At 39.5% G+C, this 16,012-nt stretch overlaps 1 protein-coding gene across 6 annotated transcripts in view; it reads right to left on the bottom strand.

Annotated features, from left to right (window-relative positions):
• Positions 1-16,012, bottom strand: part of Ac13E (Adenylyl cyclase 13E) — a 66,783-nt gene that overhangs the window by 13,486 nt on the left and 37,285 nt on the right. Inside the window, exon 3 of one of the 6 annotated variants that reach the window (XM_089474155.1) lies at positions 3,463-3,598. The exons of the other annotated variants lie outside the window; for them this stretch is intronic. The gene's annotated coding sequence lies outside the window, so the exon portion shown is untranslated. The remainder of the gene's footprint in view (positions 1-3,462; positions 3,599-16,012) is intronic. 6 annotated transcript variants of the gene reach the window in all.

A 16,012-nucleotide genomic window follows, 5' to 3' on the forward strand; every position in this document is an offset into this window, starting at 1 on the left:
ACAACGGGCTAGCGATCGAGAGAGAAAGAGTGTGGGACAGAGAGAGAGAGAGAGAGAGAGAGAGAGAGAGTAAGTCGTGAGCATAGCCAGAGCTGGGCTTAGCAACATATATGACTGCAACTTGATCAGGATCAAGGTTGCTCTCTCTCTCTCTCGCTCTCTCTCTCTCTCTCTCTCTCTGCTGTATAAATAGAATTTGGCGCTCGTTTCGTTGACTTTACTTTTTTTTCCAACTGATATTTTGATAAGATAAGAGGCGGCACGGCGCTGACTTCTTAGCCGCTAAGAAATTTCTTACGCTATTTTTGTTGTTGTTTTCATGTTTTATTTTTTTCGGCGCACTTGAAATGCCTTGAACTTGCGCGGCCCCACACCCACACCCACACACAATCACATTCGCACTCACACACCCAGACGCCGTGTGACCTGGCCCTGAATGCATTCGAGCGGAGAAACTAAATAAATATGAGTGTCTGTGCAGCGTTGAATCCATTTGAATTGATTTGAATATTGATAAAGGCGCACAAAATCTCTAACTCAATGAACTCCAAAGCCTGCAACCAGATGAAGTGTCTCACATACATACATACATACACAAACATACATATACTTTATATGTATATTAATTCGTATATATACTATAATATTTTATAAAGAATTTTTTTATTTTTTAATTTTGATTGTTTGCCTTTGGCTCGCTTTCAAGGAATTATTTGCATTTTGTTTTATTGACTTTTTACCTTTCGTTTGACAAATCAATTTTTATTTACTCTTTGCATATAATTTGTTGATATCTCACACAAAAATGGCACAATTAATCAGTAATTAATATAATATAATACTAAATTAATATTCGGTTTTTGTGCCAAGGGCAAACCCGCAGAAAAAGCCAATTTGAATACCAACAACAATGCAAAGCGAGCCTCAGTCCAGCAATTGGCAAACAATGTGTGTAAATTGTAAAATTTATCAAACTCATAATTTCAATAATATGCCGCATAATAGATGTCAGCAAACAAATACTTGCATATATGCAAATATGTATGTATATACCGCAATATATCTGTAAACAAGTTTTTCTCAGCCTATTCAATCAATGCCTTTTTTATGCTTGCAAATTTATATTTGTTTCGAATCAAATTGCTTTTCCATACGATAAACGTTTAAAAAACTTTATCAGGCTAATGGTAAATACTTTTAACATTTATTTCATGGCATGAATATGGTTAGCATGTGCTTAAAGCAACTGGGGTTGCTCGACTAGCATATATGTATCTTAACTTTTGCGCTTACAAAGCAGCTCTCTCTCTCTCTCTCTCTCTCTCTCTCTTTGGAGAGGAATTCTATTGTCTATTTTCTATGCTTTTATGGAAATAGAAATCACTCTGTATATTTGTTTCATAGTGAGAATACGACTAACCTGTACAGAAAGCAAGTAGCACTGCCCGACTAGCATATACCTTAACTCATTCACTTACATAGCTGCTCTCTCTCTCTCTCTCTCTCCTTCTCTCTGGATAGAGATTCTAGTTCTATGTTCTTAATAGTAATAGCACATATGTGCTTAGTCTGTGCATAAAGCAAGTAGGGCTGCTCGACTAGTATATTCCTTAACTCCAGCGCATCGCAATTTCGGGGTCAGCTATTATAGTATATATAGTTATATACTGCGCGTATCTGAATAGTTTCTTTCGATTCAGGAATTAAGCCTATGGCTTCAGCCAGCGGGGAGTGCTTGACCCTGACCACAAGCTAAATCGTACTTATACTATAAGTACTATATACCTTATAAGTAAGAATGTCATAAATATGTTCTCACAGACTCTCTCTCTCTCTCTCTCTCTCTCTCTCTCTCTCTCTCTCTGCTTACTACTTATGCTGAAAGTTTTTCGATCCTAACTTGTATTCCAGCTCAATGTTTTTTACGTTTTTTTCAGAGCATGAATATTAAATTTGAATATTTGCATATATTAAAGCCCAAGAATTAAGAATTTTTATTTTTATTTTTTTGATTTAATGAAATAGGTCATCACAAATAGATTCTCGGCAAATGATGCTGGAAATATCAAGTAAAAATTTACTTCCGTTTGTTATTAGAAATACAAGATAGATGCAGAAGGAATACTAATAAACAAGGAATAAGAATATATAATTAAATGTAAAGATATTTAGATTTTTTAGCCTCGATCTCTTTCTCGATAATAAAATATAATCGTATAAGCCATATGCCGACATCTGTTCCCCGCATACATATATTTGCATCAAATCAAGCTACCCTTTTCGGAAAGATTTTCCATGTGGAGTTGCGGGTTGCAAAAAAAAGGTTTATTGAAACTGCTGCAAATTTAACGATGCATATTTATGCAGTCGCATGTCGGGATATGCATTAATTAAGATTTAATGTTCAAAGCGAGAGTTTTGATGACAAATCGCGATGCTGAGTGCAGGGAATGCGACATGTGTTCTGATATCTTTACACGGACTACGTTCACCTCTGGGCATTTGAACCGGGTCTCGGTCTGGAGCTGGGGCTCCATTAGCCTGAGAGCTGAATGATAATTATCTAGTTGCTGATTATAATTAACGGACAGGTGAAATACATAATGCGCAGTCGTGTTTTCAGTTGATCGAACTTTGAACAACAACCTCGATGTGCTTCTGATACTACTTAACAACTCTGACATTCTTTTGTTGTTCTTGTTCATCTCAAGAATGTCGGGGACAGTTATCATAGTAGTGTTGAACTGTGTGTTCTCAACAGTTTCATTTGATCCGCACTGTATCAGGTCTGTAACATCAGATTATTGCTGAATCATTTCCATGGGAAATAATAATTAACCCGTGTGGAGTACTTTACTTGGAGAGATACCCTGACAGCTGGGTACATCTACCTTAGAAGGGTATATATAGACTTATACAATAACTAAGAGTGCTCTAGTTCGAAACTTCCCACTAAAAAGCAGCTTTAGCCCTGTCTATTACTATATTATATATATATATATATATATATATATATATATATATATATATATATATATATATATATATATATATATATATAACCCTGGCTTATGACTGTATACGGTACTTACACAAAATCTGACGCAAATGAAATGAAGATGCATTTGTTCAGCCAGATTTAAGCTCCACTCTGCACAATCAATATCAAAATAATAATAATAAAATGCTTTATCTTGCTAAGGGAAATACAGTTTGCCTTCAGGATACGAGCTTTGGTCTCCCACAATTGAATGACACTCGAGCCACCGCCTTGCACCAAGGAAACACTTTGAATTGAAGTGAGAAGTGCAAAAATAAAATAGCAACTGACATAAGTACAATAAAATTCTATTTATAGATATCCATAGAGAGCTCACGCCCTTAAAGGGGTGTCTATCTGTGTTAGTGTGTGTGTGTGTGTGAGTGTGTGTGTGTGTGTGTGAATAGTAAAAATACCCTTACTTGGTGCTAATTGTCGGTACGTAAATAACTTTTGAGTTACTCAAGGGATTTCCATGAAATGTTGATACTCCATTTGATATGTTTTAGCGTGCTAAAACGAATTTTATTTATGTTTTTTTAACAGCGCTTCAGTTAGCTATAAATAAATACAAGTTAGGGATATATTTAGCTCCTTGAAATGTGATATAGCTGCAGTCTTGAATCTATATTCAATCCAAATTGAAAATTAATCAGATAGAGCAACCAGGCTAGATCGACTCAGCAGCTTAATAAATTCATTAATTCATTTATTATTCATTATTTTCAGTAAGCTTAATGCACAATTATTATAAATATTAATTAACAGCTAGCTCTGGGCTGTTTTTGGCCAATCAAAAAGCCCAGTTTGGTGGCTTAAGGAATACAACTTATATACACATATATACATATATATACACATTTTATATGTCTGTAGGCCTGCAGTGTGCTGAAGAAATTGAGAAATTATTACATTTGAAATATGTATTCATTTAATTAAAGCGCCCGTGGCCTAATTGGCCATCTGAGGGGCTATTTCCCAGACAGGTAGTCGCCATCGGTTCGGTAAATCGTAAGAAGTTTTATATGCACATGTACATATACATATATATATATATATATATATTATATTAATTAGCAGCCACAATAATAAAGCCAAATAACAAAATCAACGAACTTATCAGCGGAAAATATTTAAATTTCAAGTCAGCGAGAGAGCGAGAAAGAGAGCGAGGGAGAGGGAGAGGGAGACACAGAGAAGCGCCTGAATACGTACTGAAATTTATTAATAAATCGGATTGATTATGAAAAAAGCTGCCACTAGCAGAAAGACACTGAGTGAGGCGGAAATTCCATCGAGTGATTAACGAGCGAGTGCGGACATCTGGAAGATCTGTGAAAACCACGAAGGAATGACAAATTTATGAATTGTGTAACATCTTAGTATAATTAAATTTTAGCGCGAATTCCAGCTGTAAACTCCAGTTAGTCAATTTCTAATTAGAATCATGCTTATTAGGAAAAGTTCACCTAAGAAAAGGATTAATTGATAAACAAACATTGATTGATTTAACAAAATATCATAAGGCAGTAATTGATTGCTATTATAGAATGAAAAGGGTTCAGCGAATTAATTAATAAACGAGTGTAACCGACGGAAATGAAGTCAAAGTGAATCTTGAAAAAGGTTCAAATTCACTTTTATACCGTGGAATCTATTAAATGGGGAACTCTGGGTATTCTAATGAGTTGAGGCAAATAAAGAAATGTCGTTGTTGTTATTTGATTGTGTAAGACAAACTAGAATAAACGTTACTCAAAACATAATTTTCCATAGTGAAGCTCATGTGCATGTGTGTGTGTATGGTTGAATGAGTGCTGTGTGTGGATTATCAGCTCTGTATTGTGTGCGGGGTATCTCTTAGACAGTATTATTTTATTTGATTACATGCAGCTCTATCAAAGATCTGCCTCGATATTGGGTTCCTTTTTAAATACTCCTGAAGGCTTGAAATCAAAGAATGAAATCAAAGGGCAATCCAAAATGAAGGCTCAAATTTGCATGTAAATAATAAAAAGTCCATTCGATTGAGTATTGGACAAGCAGTGAAAAGGGCTATATTAATTACACAGCTCGACAAATATTTGTAGTGGGGCGAGAAAGGCAAGTGAGGGAGGGAGAGAGAGAGAGAGAGGGAAAGAGATTTTATATCATATTTTATATCAGGGATTGCACTGCTCGATAGTTACCGACAGGCAGATGCCCTGACGTCCTTACAGAGCAGCTCTAACGCACATTCAAGCATATACCCACACACATACACACACGCACGCACACGTAGACATGCACATCCAATGTACTGATGCATATTGTAGATAAAAGTGTAAGCTTAAGAGCTATGTATGCTTTTTGTCTCCTTCACGATTCGAAGCCATCTCTCCAAGCACACACACACACACACAAAACATATTGTCATCGTTATAAAATATTTTTCTATTTCAGAAAAAAAAAACTTTCTCCTTTGGGATTTGAGCTCAGCCCGCCGCAACAAAATAAGAAATAAGCCGACATTATAACATATGTCCCCGAGTGAAGCATGCAATGCTTACTTGCGGAGCAACTGACACAGATAATAAAATTCCTCTAAGAGGGCGACTTACAAGTGTGTGAGTGTGTGTTGGTGTGTGTGTGTGTGTGACTACAGAAAATGCCTTCGCTGCGCGTTAATTGTCTCAGGGCTTTTCCCAATGTGAGCAAACGTTTTCCTAACAAGCTTCAAAATGAAGAAAGTGGACTAAGGACATTCAGAGTATAATATTAATAATAATAATGGGTATCTTTGGCACTTTCCGGAGGTCTATACAAAATTAAAATTCAGTCTCTCTACGAATAATTTCGATTTTTGGACTAAGGTATATGCAGTAGAATCCGGTTATAACGGTCTCCAGAAAAAACATATATGAGCAAACTTCATAGCGTCTTCCGGGTATAACGACGGCGCCTTGAGCGGCGTGATAATCGTATTCTACTGTATATTCAGATAATAATAATAATTATTATCATTATAATATTAATATTATTATTATTATTATTATTATTATATTATTACTATTATTATTATTATCATTATTATTATTATTATTATTATTATTATTATTATTATTATTATTATTATATTATTATTATTATATTATTATTATTATCATTATTATCATTATTATTATCATTATTATTATTATTATTATTATTATTATTATATTCTTGTCACTTTCTAAAGGTCTATTAAAAATTAAAATTTAACTTGTTTACGAATAATTTCTAATTAGACTTGAACTTAGTTTTAGGCCATGTTTAGTAAGATCGAAACACGTCTAAATACGTTCAGTTGATTGTTCATTGGCCAGTTAATACAGCCAATTCCAATAGTGTTTGATGTTCATTTTCGTCATGCAACTGGTCGCCAATAGAAGCTCAACGAGGACAGAGCGACAAGTGGACAAAGAGTGGAAGCGCTTGAGAAGCAACGAGTGGCCTTTTAGGCTGATTGACTTAACAAAATTGTACAAAGCGACCGCCAGAGCAATCGAAAGGGCCAGCGACGAAGCCAAAGTCTCGCTCGGCCCAAAGCCTCGGACGGAAATATGATTAGTTGACCGGATGTCCGGCTGGCCGTTCGCCCAATCAAAGTGCCTGGCGGTTGGGGCCCTGCGGTCACTCGCAGTGCAGCGCCGGCCCCCAAATAGTGAACGACATGACAGAGTTGTTGTTGTTGTTGTTGTTGTTGCTGTTGCTGCTGCTGGCCCCCAATATATGTCGCCATCATGCTGGCAGAGGTCAAAGGCAGCGGCCATGGCAGATTGCTGCTGCGGCTGATTGTGTTAGAGTGCATCAGAACGACGTCTAAGTGTAAATAAGCACTTGCATTTGCATTTGCTTGGCAACACACACGCATACGCACACACACACACAGATACTTTGAGCCATGTACATAGCACTGTTTCGTCAGGAAGCTGCTCGCAAACAAAGCCTCGGGTCGAGTCCCAGCTGCTGGAGAAGCGACAATACATTTTTTGAAACGCATGCAAGCAAGTTAAGTCCAATACACACACACACACACACACGCACACACACACACACACACACACACGCATGTTGAAACTACATTCAATTGTGCTGCTAACATTCGCCCATCGTCGACTGCTTAATGCTCGTTCACAAGGCAAAAATAAGCGATTGAAGAGGTTAGCGGAAATTAATTACAATATGAAATACAATATAAATTTCCGATATACATGATATAGATATTTAATCGTTAGAGATTTCTCGCTCTATGCCAACTCATTCGAGGTTGCCCGAAACCAATATACCCGTTCGCATGCTGTAAGCGCAAACTTAAAGCGAACGAATCAATGGTTCAGTTTCATAATGGAACAGACTTAACTTAAAGGCCATCAATTGAAAGCAAACCCAATGACCTACTGAAATAAACATGAGCTTCGATGGCCCCCATTGGGGGTGTGGCACAATGAGAATGCACCCGAAAAAAATGAGGACACCAAAAGAAAATCCCAAAAACAAGAAACGAAAAAAAAGTGAACAAAAAAATATTGTGGCAGGCGCCAAGCGAAATGAGAAATGTGAAATTTACAACAACAACAACAACAACGGCAAAAGATATGGAAAATTGCGAAGAAGCAGCAGAGGCAGAGGGCACATTATGAACGGTTTGACTAGAGCGGGGGAGGAGGTGAGACAGAGCAAGAGGAGGACAGAGAGAGAGAGAGAGAGAGAGAGAGAGAGAGAGAGAGAGAGAGAGAGAGAGAGAGGGAGAGAGAGCGCACAATAATGCATTATAAAATGAAATGTAATCAAGTCAAAAGACAAGTAATTCACACACACACGCCCACACATAAATACCTCTATGTATGTATGTATTTATACAATAAATGAAATTTAAACAAGTAAGAAAGCTCCAGTCGAGACTGCTCGACTACGAGATACCCTGAGCCCTCCAAGCTGATATTCTAATCATTCTGCACTTCTTTTATGCACACATACATACACATGCATCCACACGCACGCATAAGCCTGCGCTCTGCTAACTGCGCAGTAAGCAGCGACTGCGCTTGGACTGCGCTGCAGTGTGGGCAATATTATGAGAATTTATTTGTTAAATAATTTCTTTTGCAGACATACGATCTTAATGAAACTTTTAGAGCGTAATCATATGATGAATATGTGTGTATATTCCAAAGCCCAAGTCTCTAGTATTTGAAATACGCTTTTTACAAAAGTGAGGGTGAGGGGGTGAATTTAAGGGTGGGGGGTAAATTTTAACAAAAACCGAAATTGTATAAATTGCATATAAGCATACATTAAAAGTTTGGAGACTCTAGCAATAAGGGTGTAGAAGATATAATTTTATAATTGGTTTTCGATAAGGTTTTTTATCGATAAAAAAAGATCGGGATGAGTTAGCGATTTTTAATGATAAACTTGATATGCGCGCTGTAATTACGGACATTTAAAAAAAAAATTGAAGTCTCTAGCTCTTATATCTTCTGAAATCGACGCGTTCATACATACGGACGGACGGACGGACGGACGGACGGACAGACAGACGGACAGGGCCAAATCGACTCAGCTCGTCGCCCTGATCAAGAATATATATACTTTGTGGGGTCTGCCACGCCTCCTTCTGCCTGTTACATACTTTTAACAAAACCATTATACCCTGATTTCCCATTTTCAATGGGTTCAGGGTATAAAAATCCGACAATTGTCGCTCAGTGGCAACAGTGGCGAGGACGTTTAGCACGTTGGCATTGCCGTTGCCGTTGCCGTTGTCGTTGCCGTGGCCGTTGCTGTTTTTGCCAACGCTTGGATTGCATGCCAAACGAAAGGACATCGGCGAACGGCAGTTAACACAGCCCTAACCAGTGCAGCCCCAACAGAGCCGCCCGCCCAGCCCTTGGCCCTCTGCCGTTAGCAAGCACAACACAGGCCACAGTCAAGTCAATAAACAGTCAGGCAGGCAGGCAGGCAGGCAGGCAGTCGGGCAGGCAGAAACACAAACAAAACAAAGGCATGGCACAGACGTTGACACACAAAGCACACACAAATTATAGCACACACACACACACACACACATACACAAATGCATATATGTATGCACACTTATAAAAATAAGTATAATAAGCCGAAAGAATATAAAGCGGAAAATCAATTTTAAAGCATTGCTGCACAGTGCCAAGGATAATGAGCAGTCAGCTACCGACAAATTATGTATATGTATGTGTGTGTGTGTGTGTGTGCAATGTCATGGACCCAGACACAATGCCAGGACAATGACAGGCACTACGACAATCAGAGCACCGCAATTTGCAGCCAAACAACGAACCTTGAGAAATGACAAACGCATAGATATAAAGGCTTAGATAATTGGATATTTTGATAGTTTTTATATAGACTCTAACCGGTATATATTTATATACAATTATCAAGGTTATCTCTGTGCAGTAATAAACAATAATAAAATTGATGTCAGCGATTGAAATGAGCAATCAGAATAAACGACAGACACTCAGTCAGTCAGCTAGACAAACATGCCAGATAGACTTAGATTACTTTTCAAAATAGATATATACTTCATGGAATCGGTACTGAGTTTCTCTATCTGCGTTTCAAGCCATCAATCGCTTGCGAAGTAAATATTGCGTGCTTTGAGAGATAGAGTAGTTAGATTTGAGGTAGTCCAAGTATAATTCCTTTGGGGTAGTTACAATATTTCCCCGAAATGGGAATAAGATAAACTCAATTTGATTAAAATTGATATAAGAACAAATGAGGTTTAAAAGATAGAAAAGAAAGTTGAGATTCGGCTTGAGTGTGCAGATCTATCCGCTGACAAGGATCACTCAACTAGATAGACCTAAAGAGCTACCAATGTGAGACCGGGTCCAATTCTCCCTAGAGCAACTAGATTCTCACTCAAATAACTTGGCTAGTCGTCTATGTAGCGTAACCCACAGATCTGATAGAACTAGGAAAAAACACAGATGCCACCATCCCCGAGTTCTACTAGATCGAGACTTCATATGAAATATATCAAATATTTCTTTGAACTTTATCTGTGTTAACTGCACAGTATAACTCTTGTGTCTTCTTAAAATTATATACATTTAAGTAAATATAGTATATTTAAATAAAAAATAATATATTTAAATAATAATAATATATAACAAATTAAAAAAAAGGTTTAGCCTGAAATTTATATATAAATAATTGTTCTGCGAATACTGAAGAACTCTAAAGCTAGTCTTCATTGAGAGGAAGAAGCGTGGGAACGACTTAAAACCGTTGTATGTATATGTATATATAGATATGTTTGTGTCTGCGTATGTATAGTTGGTTAATTTCAATACAATACAAGGGATTCGTATCGAGTTAATTTTTGATTTCTACATATATAGAAATTTTCTCAGTAAATTCTTAGTTTAGTTATTCAGCTGAATTCAAATGGCAACATTAGCCTGAAATAATTATCTTGCTTGATTAGACCATTCATGATGATGCACGCAATGGATAATTTGCTTCGGGAACTTTGCTCCGCAAATGTAAGTGCAAATTCCGTGGCAACAGAAGTAAGCTCTAGTGATTGGTGGTGGTTGCTTGGCGCGATGCAGCTGGGCGTTTCTTTGCCTAACTTCTCATAAATGAGATTAGAAATTCAGCTTCTTATGCATCTTGGGGCGGCGCTCGAAAGTATGCAGCATGCAATGCAACGTGTAATGCCCCCACAGCTGCTAATGAGTTCGGCGGCAAGGAGTGGGCCCCGTGAGGTTGACGCACTCACGAAATACGACTGCGGCGCTGTGCCCGACTGCCAGATACCCGTAGGGGCGCATAGGCCAAGCACAGCGAGCAGCTAACAGGTAGCAGGTAACTGGCAACTGGTAACAGGTAACGGCATTTCCGCTCACGTCAAGCGCACTTCCGCAATTTACGCTCCACTAGACTAAGTCCACAGGCAAGCACCATGTCGAGATGGCAAAAAATTACAAACTTACACACACATACACACACACACACATGCACGAATAGAGGCATACATACTCACACATACGTATACATATGAACACATGGAAACAGGCACACTTTTCTGCTGTTCACACGATGGCATTATTGTAGACTTTGCATACCCTGTCAAATAAGAATCACCGAATGAGGTATCATAGACTATGTAAAATTGTTGGAAGAGTAAAGCATCCATTATATTCGTATTTTTAATATATAGACGCCGATGATCAATTAAGCATAGCAAATAAATTATATTCAATAAAATTACAACAAAGTTAATAGCAAAATAGTCGGAGAGCCTAAAAATTTGAATATACACTTTAATATTTAATTCAAGCAATAAAAATAAAAAATGTGTTTTTTTTTTACTGTTTATTAAAATAATACCGGGCACTCCAGTAATCCTTTGGGCGCGCTGTCGCAATAATACACATTTACAAATATTTACAACACCATTAAAAAATATGTACTGATCCGATATTCATTAAATATTGCTTGACAGCTAAATCTCTTCATATTAAAATTTGTATTTAAAATATATAACTAATCAAATTAAAGATGACCCACTGCAAATTTTTACATTGTATTGCAATTTGAGGTAAATTTACATGATGCCTGTAAAGTGTAATTACAGGGTATATCAGCGTCGAATACTTATCATCAATAACGTAGTTTTGCATGCTGACAGCAGACGAGCGATGGGCTCCATTTTTGATTTTTAACGTGCTATGTATTTACTACTCTCTCTCACTCTCTCTCTCCATCTCTCTCTCTCCCTCTCGCTATATTTTGCGCATTTTTCGTATGTGTTTCGATGTCGCGGCCCGCCAGATAGAACCGAAGCATTGTTTCTGTTCTTTTGCGTGTGATTACAGTTTGATGCGCGATCGCCCGAGCAAGACGAGCATATTGGCTGCAGTTCGTGCTCTAGATGGTGCAAATCTATTTCACTGTGAGCGAGTATCACGCAGTCAGTATGGCTGCGGCACGCTTGGCTCTTTTTTCAGGCTGCCTGCAAGTTGTCTAGTCGAGTTAACACTGAGGCTTCATGGCTAACGCACTTTGATACCACTCGATAGACATTCCAGCCGCATCGCAGATTCATCAAAGTCATTGTTCTAAGTGCATTTGCGAGCCGTGGCCAGGCGCTGCCCAAATGCAAACAGCGAATATTGCATTTATTATGTGCCTAATGGCTCTGGCTCTGGGTCATGGCCAAATGGCAGGAGGCAGAAGGCAGAAGGCAGCAGACAGCAGGCAACTGAAAAGTGGCAAGTGGCAAGTGGCAAATGGGAAATCGCAAATGGCAAATGGTTTTGATAGCTCCCAAATGCAAATGCCTCACAGTGTATCAAAGTGTCTGGCAAATTGACGGCCAAATTGAAACTGCACTTAACATTGATTTCAAGCTGGCAGCAGAGCTCGATTGGACTGAACTGGACAGCCTAGCAGGACATTGCATCGATATTCAGCTGAAGTGTATGTGTGTGTGTGTGTGAGTTTACTTTAGCCATGTTAAGTATACGCCACAGCTTCGCGCTGCCAGCTGGCTGGAAGCTGGAACAGATTTTTGACTGACGCCTGACGTCTGCTGCTTCTGTCTCGCGTGTGACTTTGTGACTTTATGGCGATGGCGTTTGGCGACCTTATCAGCGCCCATGACCAAAAAAACCACACACACACACAGTTGACAGGTGACGGACGTGAAGCGTTTGTTGACTGCCTCAAAGATAAGCGATAAGATCGGCGGCATCGGCTGCTGTGTTTGCCAACTCAGCTCCGGCTGTGAGGCTGTGAGCAGATTGCGACAAGATCTGGCAATCAAATTGCATCTCTCTTTCAGTCTTTCTCTCTCTCTCTCTCTCTCTCTCTCTCACTCTGTTGCTGGCTCTCTGTCCCACAACCGCACATGAGTCGAGAGCGATAATTCATGCTCCAATGACATTGGCTTAATAGGGTTTGCGATTGAGATTGAGATTTGCTCTATGAATATACTTATATGTGACTGAATGAGTTTACCTAGACATCTGGTAAATCCTTTTACACCCTCAGATCTATGTATAAATATGTATTATGCATTTGTGAAGGTAAAAGTGTTGATCATGTGCCACGCCCCAATGCGACTAGATAGTAATTTATGAGAGAGACATATGTGCACATATGTACATAAGCAAAAGTCAGAGATCATTATTTAAAGAGTATAGCCTTCAAATGGGCGTGGTTGGGTAAGCATTAGACTCTCCTTATGTTTAGTCGACTGTGGCACATCTTGATTTTCTATTTGTATTTAATTTTTTTTTAGTTTTTTGCACCTCGATGTTTTTATTCAGTATATACTTTTTTTTTTATATATATTAACAGTATGATTTTTTTTTTTTTTTTTAATTTTATTTAAAGTTTTTTTTTTTTTTTTTTAAGACCAATGTAACGCGCGACTATAGGACGCTACGAGGAATCGCCAGTAACAATTCAATTATGAATGGCCAAGCGTTCAATCCAGTTTACTCATCAGATATCAATCGGAAAATTCATTAGAACTTCAGATATACCTCAAAGGAATATTATAAATCTAATTCGAGTTTCACACGGCAACTACTAAATATATTTCAATTTATAGATATGTATGTATGTTCATATCTACGGCCTGACGTATAACTTTTACACCTGCCTTGAACTCTTGAGGCGTATTCTTATCACACTGAGAGCATTATTATTATCTAGCACACAGTTCTATGGAAGATAAAGAACTCATATACTCATATACACATCTAATGTTCTTGCGTACACTGCGATGAACAACACCCTGCCAACTACAAAGGTTGCCTTGTCTACAAGCGCCTTCTCAAGATGCAGTCTCCAGCAGAAAAAAGGAACCCTGCATTAGTCCGTAATGGCCCAACAGGTCACCATTCAAGACCTGCTGCAGCTCTACATAGCAGCTCTTTTAGCAGAAGTGCCCTTCCTGTTGGTGGCGTATCATATGCTCAAGCCCTGCGCGGAGAGGGTAGAAATCAAATCCAGCCAACAAATGAGAATTTCTTCGCTGAACTTCTCCAAAAGCAACAGGCTCAGTTTGATGAAATCCGGTCAGATCTCAAAAGGATGAATGAGATGTATGTTCAGCAGCAAACAATTCTACAGAGCCTAATGGTTATTGTTTCGAATTTAACATCGAAATAATGGCTTTACGAGTGGGCATTTGGAACGCAAATGGCCTCAGAAGCAAAACTGAGGAACTAGCAGTATTTCTGGCAAGCAAGCGGATCGACATAATGCTGATTGCAGAAACACACGAATGCCCTCACGTCAAAATACTCGGATATGAGCACTATCAGGCCTACGGTGGAGGAGCAAACAGGTTCGGTGGATCTTCGGTCCTCGTACGCTCTTCCCTCACACATTCACCTCTACTCCCAATATCCAACCCAACGATGCAAGTTGCAGCCATTCGACTATCTACATCTATCGGAGAGCTAGAGATCGCATCGCTCTATTGCCCACCGAACGCTAGACTGTGTGAAAATGATGTAAAAGAGCTACTTGAACAGAGGCAGGACAAAACTCTCATCGGAGGAGATTGGAATAGCTGGCATCCATTCTGGGGAAGCAACAGCACAAACCCACGAGGCGAAGCTACCTTCGAGGCTATACATACAATGCAGTACAAAATACTTGCTACTGGAGCCCCTACGCGGTATCCATTAAATGGACATAACCCATCAGCAATTGATTTTGCTGTTTACAAAGGCATCGCTGACCGTCAGATTGACATTGAAGAGTGCTTCGATCTATCTTCAGATCACCTTCCCCTCATAGTGACAGTGCATGCACAGCCTCAGCCTTTCCCAAGCAAAAAACGACTTCTGCCGCCAGGATCTGATCTAGGAGCCTTCAGACGCCATTTGAACTCTTCGCTACACCCGGAAATGGAGCTGAACACACCCGAAGATATAGACTATGCAGCAAACAGGCTGCAAGACACAATAGTTGAAGCTGCACACCTGGCTATACCGCACCCCCCTCGCAGACTAGAACGCTCTCAGCACAACATCACTCTTCCGCTGGAAATTCAAAATCTCCTCACGTACAAAAGGTGGGCAAGGCGACGTTGGATGATCTCAAGGACGTCAAGAGATAAAGGGAGATACAATGAAGCCACCAGGCAACTCAAAACTGCCCTCAGTGCGCTTCAACAGAAGCGAATAAGCGATGCCCTGGAACGAGCGGACTCCCCGTGCGACGCTGAATTTCAACTGTGGAAGTACACCAGAAGCATCAAAAGGCAGCCAATGCGTCGTCACCCTATCCGCAGCACATCTGGTGCTTGGTTAACGGGTGATGAGCAACAAGCCGAAGCTTTTGCCCTCCATCTGCAGCAGCAGTTTACGCCCCTGATCAGTGCTGAGCCAAACGAGGTAGAAGAGACAGTAAACAACTTACTCTCTCCACTCCCAGCAGATGACGGGATTAGGAATTGCACTAAGGAGGAAGTCGTAGACGGAATCAGCCGGATCAAGAAGAATAAAGCGCCCGGACATGATCTAATAGACAGCAGAGTCCTAAGATCGCTGCCCAACTCGACTCTGGACTACATCGTCATGCTGTACAACGCCATTTTTCGCATCCGGCACTTTCCAGCTTGCTGGAAACGGGCTGTGATTGTGATGATCCCCAAACCAGGCAAACCAGTAGGCGAAATTGGCTCGTACAGGCCAATTAGTCTGTTGCCTGTACTTGCTAAAATATTCGAAAGAATATTCTTAGCTAGAGTACAGCCGCATCTGGAATGCAGGGGGATTGTACCAAATCATCAATTTGGCTTCCGGAGGCAGCACGGAACACCGGAACAGGTACACAGAGTTGTACACCATATCCTTGGCGCCTTCGAGCAGAAGATGTATTGCTCTGCAGCATTTCTAGATGTCAAGCAAGCCTTCGATCGTGTATGGCACT

This window comes from Drosophila arizonae, chromosome X (genome assembly GCF_054131065.1).
Source record: "Drosophila arizonae isolate 15081-1271.41 chromosome X, UAZ_ARI_1.0, whole genome shotgun sequence".
NCBI classification, from domain to species: domain Eukaryota; kingdom Metazoa; phylum Arthropoda; class Insecta; order Diptera; family Drosophilidae; genus Drosophila; species Drosophila arizonae.